The sequence below is a fragment of the Scomber japonicus genome, chromosome 23 (genome assembly GCF_027409825.1).
Source record: "Scomber japonicus isolate fScoJap1 chromosome 23, fScoJap1.pri, whole genome shotgun sequence".
NCBI lineage: Eukaryota > Metazoa > Chordata > Actinopteri > Scombriformes > Scombridae > Scomber > Scomber japonicus.
The window spans coordinates 4,240,998-4,254,857 of record NC_070600.1 but is presented as its reverse complement, the minus strand read 5'-3'; the positions used below and the strand labels follow the sequence as shown (position 1 = coordinate 4,254,857).

Here is a 13,860-nt window from a genome sequence, read left to right as displayed (position 1 = left end):
CATTGCTATCTTTGTCACCCACTCTGCTGTGCTACGTGTATTAGCAGCTCTCAGCAAGAGGAGTCACATTCCCTTATTTGAACATCACTCCTAGATTTGGGGGGGAGGGGGGTGTTTTGCAGAGGTAAAGCTGAGCTATGGACACGTGCAAAGTGCACAGTAAAATCAACACTTAAAGAGTTAAATTTAACACTGCAAAATGTACTGTGTGCTCTTGAGGGACTATCCATAACCTGTTGTTATCCATAACCTTCCACCTTCCCCAAAGTTGGGTTGTAAAAAATAGGAGTTCCACTAGGAGTTGCCTAAGATAGACATATTCAAATTCTACAGATAGGGACTTTAATGGGTCTATTGACCAGGAGGTTAACTAACCAAAGTGATGTCTTCCTGAAACTGAATGAGATAGAGACAAAATGGTTTCTTAGTGCTACTGGCCCAACAGCATTATGCTAATACTTTGATTTTTTTTTTTTTTTACATCTACCTGAGCTGTGGTCATTTGGTTAAAAAGGGTATTATAGCAGACAGCAGGTCTAACGAAGGTTAATCGATCTCAATTAGCTGTTGACAGTTATGAGCACTCTTCCTTTGCGTGAGCACATGTGTGATATTCATGAGTCTCACTGTCTGTTGAAAACACTCCCTGCAGCTTCAACTGCCTCTTCCTGTTATTGATTTGGGAAAGATTACAAACAAAGAAAAGCAACGTGTTTCTCCATAAACTCAAATAAAATCAGAGGTTAGTGAAGACAGATCACTTTAATATGCAGACAGTGTTCTTTCTAACTCTGAGGAACAGTTCTTGAGCTGTCATGGGAGAAATGAGAAAATAGTATGTGTGTGTGTGTGTGTGTGTGTGTGTGTGTGTGTGTGTGTGTGTGTGTGTGTGTGTGAGAGAGAGAGAGAGAGAGAGAGAGAGAGAGAGAGAGAGAGAGAGAGAGAGAGAGAGAGAGAGAGAGAGAGAGAGAGAGAGAGAGAGAGAGAGAGAGAGAGAGAGAGAGAGAGAGAGAGAGAGAGAGAGAGAGAGAGAGAGAGAGAGATGCATGTGAATATCTCTTTGTCTCTGTGATTAATGAGCAGGTTCTTTGGGCACTTCAGGCTGTAGCTTCCAGGGAGGAACACACACACACACACACACACACACACACACACACACACACATGCACTTACAGAGCAGTCCTGTCTTTGGTATAATACTGAGCAGTGCTTGGGCCTTTTCTCTGGGAAAGCTCTGAGGTTGTGAGCCCATAACGATGCCCGATAGTAATCCTCCCCAAGGATTTATGCACATTTGACCTAAGCTGGCAGACGGATGAGTGTGATTTTGGGAGCATGTGTGTAGACTCCTACGCACGCAACCCTGATCATGACACTAAGTATGGGGAACCGGGGGGGTGAGTGATTAGAAAAAGATTAAAAAGTGCATTTCAAGCCTTAGCACAAAATATTTTAATCAAACTGCAGTGCATTTAAACTGAGCCCTTTATCCTGAATTAAAAACCTTTAGTTTGGACTTTGATCCTCTCCTCTCCCTGCTTTCTGTTTTTAATTGCAGAGGAGGGGTGCTTATGAAACTGTACCAAAAAAATCAATCAACAGTTCACTCTTATTTTCCATTTAGAGTACAAGTACATGAAACAACATAGTGAAACATTTAAAAAGGGTTGCACCTGTATTGCTTATATTCATGATTCCAAGAGGATGGCCTGCATAGTACATATAAGTATGTAACATAGCAGCATTTGCATTTATTATTAATCATAATAACTGACTGCAGTAAAATGTGTTGATGTACAGAAAACATATGGAAACAAACGCACTCATATCTGCTGCAGGTTTCAGTGTTTCAGAGTCAATTTAAAAACTTTTCATTTAGTTTAGGTAAGGACGGGGCAGATATGAGTCAGTGAGAGCTTGGTTACCATAGCAACCAGCGCACCAGAGTCTGATACCTGAGCCTCTTGCGAATTTCACAGTTTGAGAATATTTCACCAACATCAGACTGAGTTTGTTTGTTGAATTGGTTGATTGATATGTTTGACTGAACACAGTGAGATGGATCACTCTGCCTCTTTTTCTGATGTTGTTGTTTTTGTTTAATGCACCGTTACTGTCAAATCAAACATGCTTCTATTGCCATAAGTGTGAAATGATTATTGTAGAGTCGCGAGACGAAAATGCAACAATATATCTCGTCGAAGTGAATTTTGTCTCGCGAAGCTATAATTAAGGGGCGCACCAAAAAAAAAAAAAAAGACGATTGGTTTTCTATCGCTCATTCGCATGTGATGTCTTCTTTTTATAAAGTCACGTGTGGATATTAACCTTGTTACAGCTTCTACCTGCACCTCACAGAAGTATGAGATTAGGAGAGCAACAGGAGCAGGCTAACCTCAGGTCTCTACACTCCAACAACTGCACTTTTGTTTCACACAGTAAACTGTATCCTTGACAACAGTTTTGACAGCAGACTGACAGCAGATCCTATGCTGGAATCTCCAGGTACCAGTGGAGGATAATGTGGCAGCCAGGTGCACTGACAAGGGATGAGCTGAGCCTTTTCACACTGACTTCATTGACAAAAAGGGCACCTTGAACCTGACACACACACACACACACACACACACACATATTGCATGCAGGCAGAGTGTGTGTTTGTCAGTGACAGAGAGAAGTGTGAAGCGTTGCAGCTCTGTGACTACCCCGAAGCAACCCTTCACACTACATCACACATCATAAGACTGTTGCATTACATGACATCAACCCAGAGAGAGGGAGACAGAGAAGAAATGTGAACATGCACACACACACACACACACACACACACATAGCAGACATATCGCAAATGTAAAATAAAGCAGAGCACTGAGTAAGGACAATATTCCTGTGTGTTTGTTTGTGTGTATAAGCTTTTGACTGATAGTCCATGTGTCACTATGGGAGAATGTGTGTGTGTGTAGTTCTAGTATAGTACAACTTTTTGAAATCCTGAAATTATGTCAAGAACATGAATGAGTGTGCACTTCCATCTGCTCCACTCTGTGTAATCAAAGTGCTGCAACAGCATTAAATAATAGATCAAGCAGTGATTACTGCGAGGCATCACACTCTATCATCTGTGTTTTCTAATGAAAGAATTAGTCTCTTCTGATCCTCATGTGTTGTTATCAGCTGCTGTGGTGCTACAGAGAGGGTACCAATGTAACAAGGGCTTCCTCTCTTCATTTTCCCTTCAGTATGAACTGTAAACACTGTGGTGACTGTGTATGTAACGCCATCATCAGGTCAAAATGTTTATAATTAAAATGATCCAATGCTTTAGTCTTAAACAGAGAGCGCCTGCCTTAACTGTCTGGTGTGGTCAGAGCTAATTAAATGGTTAAAAGTAAATGGACTGTACTTATATAGCACTTTTCTAGTATTTCTGACCACTCAAAGCACTTTTACACTGCAAGTCACACACACTGAGCCACATCCACTGCAATTAGCATGCTAACATGGCTAAACTGAGATGGTAAACCTGATAAATATCAGCATGTTAGCATTGTCGTATTTAGCAAAGTAGCTCCACCATTTAGCTTAAAGCTCCAACTAAGTATGGCCTCATAGTAGACTCAATATTTAGTAACTGTAGACTCACAAAACACACACTATTATTTTATTTCACGTCTTAATCAGTTCTCTTTTTATTTACACCTGAGCTGCAAAAATGTTGTCTCCCCCTTCTGGCAGTGAGAGTAACTACAAAGACACTGATGTTCTTTATGACTTAGGTTAACCAGCTGATCTCAAACAGCCCTTCATGACTCCGAAAATGTCAGAGCAAATTTCAAAGTAGGCGTTATTTAGAGTAATGGACCACATAGTTGGAACCTAGATAGTTCAACTTTACACAATTTTATCGTCTGAAAAAACATTAGATCTAAATAAAGTGACACATAAACAGTGAAAATTACAACAGCTTAATCTCCACCATCCCTTGGTTGATGTTAAATGCGTTCTGGGTTACTTAGCTTTGATGGCCTTTGGCACTACCAGAGCACCCAAGTGAGAATGTCATACTAGATACTATATTTAATAACTCTGTATACTGTGAAATACAGAGAGGTTCCTCTGGTGGTGATCGACTCAATCAATGATCGGGCTGGGTATCGGCACTCAATACCTTTTAACGTATCGATCAAAATAAATCAATACCAAAGAGTATTGAAATGTCTCCCATCAAACAGTACCTACAATCAATCCTTTTTGCACCCAGAGCTAGGAAATATGACTATTTGTATGGACTTACTCACAGCCAATCAACACAAGCATCGATTTAATGCGACATATGATTGGTTCACTGCCACAGCAGCTACGACCCGTCTGTGGTGGTGAAGTCACAGTTCAGCAGCCAAGATGCCACCTAAACGCTCTAAAGTGTGTCTACACTACACACCTGTTACATGAAAGACAGAGCACTAAATGTGTAATGAGTAGGGGTGTGACGAGATCTCGTGACACAACAATATTTCTCGTCGAAGTGAATTTTGTCCCGCTATAATTAAGGGGCCCACCAAAAAAAAAAAAGACGATCGGTTTTCTATCGCTCATTTGCACGTGATGTCTTCTTTTTATAAAGTCACGTGTGGATCATTAACCTTGTTGCAGCTTCTACCTGTTGAGAGGATCTCAGTCAGAAGTATGAGATGAGGAGAGGAGCAGGTTAACCTCAGGTCTCTACAATGAGAGCCTGAAGTAGGAGGAGCAGCTCTGGAAGCCTAATGATGTCAAAAGTAAAATGAGTCACACTACCAAATTATAACACAATTTATATGTTGTTCTACTTGTGTATTTATGTGATACAGGATTTGTGCAATTTACTTTTATTTCTGTTTTTTATTAGCAATATGTTATAATTTGTGACAATTGGATTCTTTATTTAACTTATATTTATGTATTATAATTGTTTCTACTCTTTATAATTTACTTTTTAGTATTTGTGATTGTAACTAACCGTTGTATTTATGGTTGTTATTTCCATAAATACCAAAATCTATAACATATCTATATGGGGAAACCTTTTACAGTGCTGCATACTGCATATGATAATTATATATTTAGAAAGTAGAACTGAAGTGATTCATTACAAGATGATTAGTTAAAACATTCAATTCAATTTCATTTCAATGTCATTTATTTCCTCATGTTTTCTTAAAAATATAGTATGTCTCGTCTCGTCTCATGAGCTGAGTGTATTGTCACACCCCTAGTAATGAGTATCTAATGAAGTACTCAGTTGGTATCAGTATCACTTTAAGGGTACTTGGATTGGTACTGGTATCTTTTAAATGATACCCAGCCCTATGCATCTGAGCCTGGTGGAATCAAGCTGTTAGTCAGTCATTTCTTCTGAATCTTAGAGATCTCAATCTTTAAGTTCAGGTCCTCTAATAAGTGTGCTCGAATGCAATACTCAATTGTTATCAGTATCACTTTAAGGGTACTAAGATTGATTTTTTGAAGGATACCCAGCTCTATTTATTTATATGTTTTGCATTGCATCTTTGTTTGTCCTGCCTCTAATCCAGGGGTGTCAAACATGCGGCCCGTGGGCCAGAACCGGCCCGCCAAGGGGTCCCCCCCGGCCCACTTCCTGTCTTCTTTTCCTTCCTTCTTTTCATTCTTTGTTACTTAATTCCTTCCTTCCATCTTTCCCTACTCATTTTCTTCCTGTCTTCTTTCCTTCCTTCCTTCCTCCTTTTCTTTCTTTGTTCCTTCCTTCCTTCCATCTTTCCTTTGTCTTCTTTTCCTTCCTTCCTTCCTTCCTTCCACCTGTCCCGTCTTCCCTCCATCTTTGCTGCCTTCTTCTCTTTCCTCCCTTTCTTCCTTCCTTCTTTCCTTTCTGTCTTCTTTTCCTTCCTTCCTTCCTTTCTGTCTTCTTTTCCTTCCTTCCTTCCTTCCACCTGTCCTGTCTTCCTTCCACCTTTCCTTCTCCTCCTCCTTTTCCTTCCATCCTTCCTTCCTTCTTTCCTTCCTTCCATTTCTCCTTTCTTCCTTCCTTCCTTCCTTCCTTCCTACTTACCTTCCTTCCTCCCTCCCTTACTTCCTTCCATCTTTTTAATGATCCGGCCCACATCAGATCAAATTGGACTGTATGTGGCACTTGAATAAAAATGAGTTTGACACCTCTGCTCTAATCTGTCTTCACAAATTGAAGGAAAAATGGTACACAAAGTAGTGGGACCAAATTCACTTTCCCAGTGGGAATTGGGGGGGGGGGGGGCATTGATCAGAATATAGCGAGATGGAAAGAATATTTCACTCAGCATACTGTACCACCTTCTAGTCTGACTATCCTTCACTTCTGCTCTATTCCTCCTCCTGAGTTTCATGTGTCCAAACAGTCGTCAGGTACCTATCATTTCTCCTTCACTCTGACTACCCTTCCTTTTTTTTTAAACCTCTGAAGGCTGACAGCTGAATAGAGAATGTGATGGCGGTGACTGAGTCATTCAGCCATCTGATAAAATTTAAGAGGAGTACTAAAAGGTTTTTATTAATGTCTATCCTGCGTGAAGCTCTGACACATATTCTGAAAAGTTCTTCCCTTAAAGCTTACAACTTCATAGAGACTGAACATTATCTGTACTACTGAATGTCACAGAACACCCACAGCTGTCAGATGCTTATCATTACCTAACGTCTCTGTACTATCCCGCCGATGTAAAAAAAAAAAAGAAAAGAAAAGAAAAAGTGCTGACACAGAGCAGCTCTGACATCACTACAGAGGCCACTCCAGAGATTCGGTGAGTCAGTTTTAGCCCGGAGTCTTGTTAGCTGGGTGAGTGTGTGTAGCTGTGCGGCACAGAGTGAGGAAGAATAGGAGGAGGAGGAGAAGGAACAGAGGAAATGCCACTTAGAGGGAGGAATGTGAGGAATTTCAGCTGTGAGTGGAGCATCAATGAGCTGCAGTTTAGAAAGCAAAGAGATCGAGGCGCCACAATTACTGTCCATAATCCACAAATAAGATGCTATTACACTCCAAGTGGGACAGTGGATTTTAATCTGTGTGTGTGTATGTGTGTGTTTTTGTTGTTTTTATATGTGAGGAATCTGACACACACCCCTCCTCCTCCTCCTCCTCCTCCTCCGACCTTTCTTCAAAACAAATCAGCCAAACTCAATTTTTCTGTCTTACATCCCCCCCAAACACACCTCCTCTCCTCCATTCACCCTGCGCTGTTGCCGCGGTCACAGTTGTCATGGTAAATTAGCATCCTGTTATTCAGATACACAGAATCGTCTTTCCCATGATCCTACAGGGGTGAAAAAAAAAATAAAAAATTGAGGCCCTGGGTCTGAAGACACCACCAACATCTGTCCATTCCCCCTCATTCTAACCCCCTCTGTGTTTGTGTGTGTAATGGGGGTGGGTGGGGGGGGGGTCTCATTCTTTCATCATCACTTTGCGGCGTGAAACCAATCTTCTCAGCGTTGCTCCGTCTCACTGATTTTTCCCAAGGACATTGTGTTGCTCTGCATTTACTGTGTTTTTACCAAACAGCAGCTCCCAGGTGGATTTTTTTTATTCATCCAACCTCGAGAAGACACATTCACATTAGTGTAGCCAGGCAGCACGCAGCTTTCATCAGTTTCTACTGGGCAATGCTGTTAAAGTGGCACTACAACTGTGATGTAAACAGTATTTAACCCTTTATTGGGCAAATAATTATATTTGGTAACTTCTGTAAATATCCCAAAATATCCTTCCTTCCTTGCTTCCTTCCTTCCTTCCTTTCCTTCCTCCCTGCCTTCTTTCTTCCCTTCCTCTTTTCCTTTCTCCCTCCCTCGTTCCCAGAGGTGGAAAGAGTACTGAAATATTTGACTCAAGTAAAAGTACCACTACTTTGATGAAATTTTACTTGAGTACAAGTAAAAGTACTGGTCTAAAAATATACTCAAGTAAAAGTAAAAAGTAGCTTGTTAAAAAAATACTTTGAGTAAAAGTTACTTAGTTACTTTTATAACGGGGGTGGGTGGGGGAGGGGGGCGGCTGTAGAACAAAGTGATGGCTCATAAATCTCTAACTAGTTGTTTTAAATAAAGATAAAGGTATACATTTACAAATTCAGCTTCAATGACAAAATATGTCGACACACAACATTTAAAACATTTATGGAGATATGTGTCATTTTAGTGAAGACCATCCCATAAAACATTTTCAAATAACACAACCATTAAATTGAAGGTGGCATAATTGTGGATTCTGTAAACCCAGAGCGATTTTAGACTTTTTTTTTTGGATTTTCCAACACCCCTAAATTTGATCTCAGCAGCCCTAAAAATAAATGATAAACCCCTCCATAGTCTCTAAATATTGTGTGGGAAACACTGAATGATTATTGGGGTTTTTTAAAACACTTTCAGGGCATTGAATGTCAAATTCTCATTAGGAGCTGAGCCCCTCTAAAGCTCTGATCCTAGTCCTACAATCACCCTGTTGTAAACCAACAGTCATACTGCATATCTATGAATCACTATGGGTGAAAGTCACAAGAGCAATAACTTTTCTTAAAATTACCCAAAGAAGACCAAACTTTTAAGTACCCATGTTTAAAAGGCTGTGCCCCTGTGCAGCTTTCGCTCAATTCTCTCATTTCTGACGCTGTCCTTTTCACGTGAACGCATCATGCTCAATGCCTCGTCCAACACGAAGGGTGAGACAGATGACAGCACAACGTCTAATGGAGTTTGTTGTGTTGTGTTAGAGTTTATATGTCGCTATGAGAGCTAGCTGCCCGGTGTAACAGGCTGCATGAATGTTAAGTCATTGTATCATGCTGGTTAATGATTCTGTACGATACTCTTTGCTTTAAAAAAACATTCGGCCAACATTTTTTACTCAGTAACGGATGTGATTTAAAATGTAGCGAAGTACAATACTTCACACAAAACATACTTAAATAAAAGTAAAAGTACAGATTTTTAAAACTACTTTAAAAAGTACAAGTACACAAAAAAGCTACTCAATTACAGTAACGCGAGTAAATGTAATTCGTTACTTTCCACCTCTGCTCGTTCCTTATTTCGTCCGTCCTTCCTTCCTTTCCTTCCTTCCATCTGTCCTTCCTCCCTCCCTCCTTCTCTCCTCCCTTCCTTCTTTCCTTCCTCCGTCCTTCCTTCCTTCCTTTCCTTCCTTCCATCTGTCCTTCCTCCCTCCCTCCTTCTCTCCTCCCTTCCTTCTTTCCTTCCTCCATCCCCCTTTCTTCTTCCTTCCTTTCTTCTTTCTTCTTTCTTCCTTTCCTCCCTCCCTCCTTCTCTCTTTCTTTCCTCCCCCCTACCTTCCTTCCTTCCTTTCCTTCCTCCGTCCTTCCTTCCCTCCCTTCCTTCCTTCCTTCCGTCCTCCCTTCCTCCCTTCCTTTCAATGAGTGTCCTATAAAGGGTTAATGTATTGTAGTGGTGTGATAGGTGGTAGAGTTCAGGTCTGGGATTCAACTCTCAGCTCCACTCAGTGATGAAAATAGCACAAAAATGAAACAGTACTATTATTTATAGTTAGAACATCTTGTTTAGTAAAGATAGTCTCCAAATAATGAAAAAAAACACCCCAAATGTCTTTTAGTCTGAAATTTGATGACTTTTCCTAAAATGGCCCGGAATGGACAAAAGTGAAAATATTTTAAATGTAATGCTTTTGTATAGGTGCTACAATGTTTTCTCCATTGAGGCTGTTTTGGGTCAAATTTGATGCTTTCTAAACACACCTGTGGTTCAACATTTGGTATAGAAGATAAATCACAGGAATATGTACTTTTAAATTCTGCCAGTGTTTTGACTTAGTGATAAACCCACAGAGTGTTTGCTCTTCTGGAGGATTATTTTGCCCCTCAGGCATCTAACCCCTCTCAGCTAAACAGCATTTATTTGTCATATATCTTTATAATGATGTCATGCGATGTAACTCTGGTTCCCCACATGCTTGTTGTTTGGACTACAGGAAATAAATATTTGAGTAAATGTAGCTATTGTCATTTATAGTGACTTATTCCTAACAGTGGTGTGCACAATTCACATCCCAGTCATCCTCTAAGTATCCCTCTTTTACACAGTAGTTGTATTTACTGCACATCCTCTTTAGTTATATTTCCTTGTACCTGGATTCAGAAATCAGTATTTATAGCATGTTTTCGTGTATTTTAAGTCTGTCACATGCACAGCGCCTGTCTAGCAATAAGTTCAGTGATAGTCAAACAGCCTCTCTTATTCAGGATGAAACTCTTTCACGGAAACTCAGCCGAACGCAGCGTCTGCACACTCTGACTCCTCTTTGTCATTCTGTCTCTCAGCACCGCAAACCTCAGCAGAACAGACAGAGCAAAGACTTAGTCAAAGACAAATATAGAAAAGGAGAAAAAAGAGTAGAGAGCAAAGGGAGAAAGGGGTAGAGATGAAATAGACGAGACAGAATATGTGTAGAATTCCTGTGAGATCTCTTCTCTGGCTTTCTCTACAATGCTTTCAAAGCTCTGCACAAGGGAAACATCACAAAGTGATGGGGTGCTGAATGGATTCTCCATGCTTTCCTCTCTCTATCTGTCTGATCCCTCGCTCTCTCATGTTATTCTCCTGCTGCCTTTTTTTCCGCAGTCAGAGCTGACGCTTTAGTTTCTACCTCAGGCTAATGGACAGGAGTGTGTGGTCTGCAGAGAGTTCACAGATGACCTTGGCAGCAAATATGAGGATGAACCTAAATTACCATGCTACAAATGTGCAGGAAGTACTGGTAAATGATTGAAGTTTAATGATGATCTACTGAGAGATCAAAAAACAAATGCTAGAGATAATTTCTCTGATAGCATCCTGTGCCTGATTCATCTACATAGAGCAAGACTGAATAGTTAGCTTTTTACAGTTCTGCATGTGCTGCAAGTGAAAACACGTTAAAAAACATTGTTAATGTCATCATGACAAGTGAATGATGATAACCAGAGTTTTATTCCCTCTGCCTAATTTATAAAACACTTCTAACTTAAGATACCTAGCTTAAGCTTTTAGCTTAAAATAAACTAGCTCCTTGGGTGAGCGACAAATGGAATATCCAGAGGTGCTTCGGAATCCCTTCTAATATTTAAATGATAATTAAATCACACATACTGTATACAGTTAAAATCATTAATAAAGCAAAGTGTAGTTAAAGTCCAGTAGAATTGGTGTGGATGTTCTTCTGAAATACAAATACCAAAGTCCATTTCAAAGAGTTTGGATGACCTCGATCAAGCCCCGCCCATACCTGTGGTAAATCCAACCATGAACATCATATGGATCAAAGCTGATAGCTCCTCACTTTAGCAGATGATTTGAAACATTAAAGAAGGAAATAATGGCAGTGAAAACTGAAATTAGTAACAATCCCACAGCAATTTACACAGAAATTGATCACATAAAACAGAGATGTCAAAACGATTCCATAAAGGATCATGTGGCTGCAGGTTTTTATTCCAACCAATCAGGAGTACACCTGGACTGGACTCATTTAATCAACTGATCTCAAGCTTCAGACAGTTGATTGTGTGCTTTTGATTGTTTGGAACATAAACCTGAAGGCACATGGCCCTTTATGGAATAGTTTGGACATAAAAGCTAACATAAGCCATTGAGGATGGACTGCCAACATGGTCAAAATATTATCGGAACAAACCACCTTAACAGACCTCAAGAAGCAAGTAGAAGATTTAAACACATGGAGGGGAGCATGAGGAGAGTTTACATTCAGACTGAACAACCAGGATCAAGCTCTTCCATGGCAGTTTCCAAACTTTTAAGGTAGTGTTCCAGGTGGACAAAGATGTAGAGATTGAGCCAGGAGACCAGGAGACAAGCTGTTTATAATCACTGATGTAGGTGTCATGGACATCCTGTAGAAAGCCTGTTGAACGTAGTGACTCTTCAACTATGAAGGCAATCCAATCACCGTATTCCCTGACTACACAGCTGTTACTACAGCAATACTTCACAAAGATGCTTTTGAGGAAGACCAGGAATCTGATATGGAACACTCTTTTCCTGCCAGATTCAACTTCCTCCACAACAACATCCTTCCAACCAATCAGGAACCCACCAGGCTTGACCATAGACTGTATATAAGAAATGGACGTAACATCCGTGACGTCACCCATTGGTTTGTGGACTGCTGCTCGGAAGCCAATAGTATCGAATCTAGGCAGCGCCATCTTGAAAATTTCAGGTGCATGCTGGGAAAAAAAGAACACGGATTCTACTTATATGGGTATGAGGCGGAGTCATGAACGGACGTATGGGCGGGACCAACGGCGGAGCGGGGAGGCTGCGATTGGTTGAGAGGGCTGTATCTCAAGGACATTGGTCAATCACCCTGTCAATCACAACGTAGCCACGTAGCCTGCTTTATCGTCAAATATACAATCACGGAGGCCAACATTTCACAAATGAACATCATACTGCATTGAAGAAGGCTTTAAACTAGCGATTGAGACCATAACCACATTTTGAAAACGTTTACTGAGGTTAGAAATCAAGTGAGAAATTGGTGAATTCTCCATTGACTTGTATAGAGCCGGACGTCTTTTTGAACACAAAACGGTCGCCCCCTGGTGGCCTTTTGATAGAATGCAGCTCTAAGTTACTTCTGCATTGGCTTCTTTTCAGAGGACAGGAACTCCCCGCCTGGGCTTGACTCATTTAATCAACTGATCTCAGTCTTCAGACAGTTGATTGGTCGAATCGTGTGCTCTTGATTGGTTAGAACAAAAACCTGCCTGCACACGGCCCTTTATGGAATACTTCGGACATACCTGCCTTAGACTGTGTAAAGAAAAAGGTTATCCCAACAGCTGTGACGGAGAATTAACCCAACATAACTTTCTAAATGTTAGGGCATATGGACAATCTGAGTATTATTATCTCCCATTATCACGTAGGTTATGTCTGTCATCTGAAAAGTAGGCTAAGCATAATATGCAAATCCCCTGTGCGGGATTTGCATATTATTCTTAGCTGTGTGTGAGCATCTGTGTGAGTGTACAGGAGTGTGTGTATGTGTGTGTGTGCATACATGTTGTAATGTGCAAGTGGTTTAGTCCTTTAAGTTAAATTTTTTATCTATTCTTCTCATCTATTCTTTTTTCATCTTTGGTTAGAACACGCCCCTGCCTTTGCAGTGAGATTTATAGACAATCTATAATTACTTTGATAATTGAGTGGTGAAGGTGAAGGTGCTATGTTTTATTTCGAGGTTGTGCAGGCGTGTGAGCTTCCTCTGCAAACCACAGCCTTAGTTTTTCTGTTCTTTCTGTTTCTGTTTTTTTTTTTTTTATCCAAGAACAGGAGAGCAATTTCAAAGACTGTTCACACTGCTGCTGCCTATTCTGACCTGCAGTCTGAGGTTTTTTGTCCCAAAGGACTCACAGGATAATGTGGGCTGAGTTCATGGTTTATCTTACTTTATGTTCAGATCTATCTGTGGTGGTCCCACTCTTCCCAAGGGATCCTATTGTAAGAATAAGAGCAACAGGGAAATTGTCTTTGTTCCTCTTTTCCAATACACATTATGTGTTAATGCTTACCAATTACTTCACACGCTATGTTTAACACATATATGTATATTGTATGTATTTTATCTGCCTTTCCTTCCCATCACCTTACTCACCTTTCCTTTCCATCACCTTACTCAAAGTCATAATGAATAGTCTTACTAACTCCTTCTTATTTAAAGTCATGGGATCACTTGAGGTTATAAGCTGTGATCAAAGGTCTTCATAGTCCTTTAAATTAGAAGAGAATCCTTAATCAGTTAACAAGAGCCAACTGTTAGATAGCATTGTAGTAGGATATCTACCT

At 40.4% G+C, this 13,860-nt stretch overlaps 1 protein-coding gene across 1 annotated transcript in view; it reads left to right on the top strand.

The window, feature by feature from the left end:
• tmtc1 (transmembrane O-mannosyltransferase targeting cadherins 1) overlaps positions 1-13,860 on the top strand; it is a 207,656-nt gene that overhangs the window by 86,078 nt on the left and 107,718 nt on the right. The window lies entirely within an intron of this gene.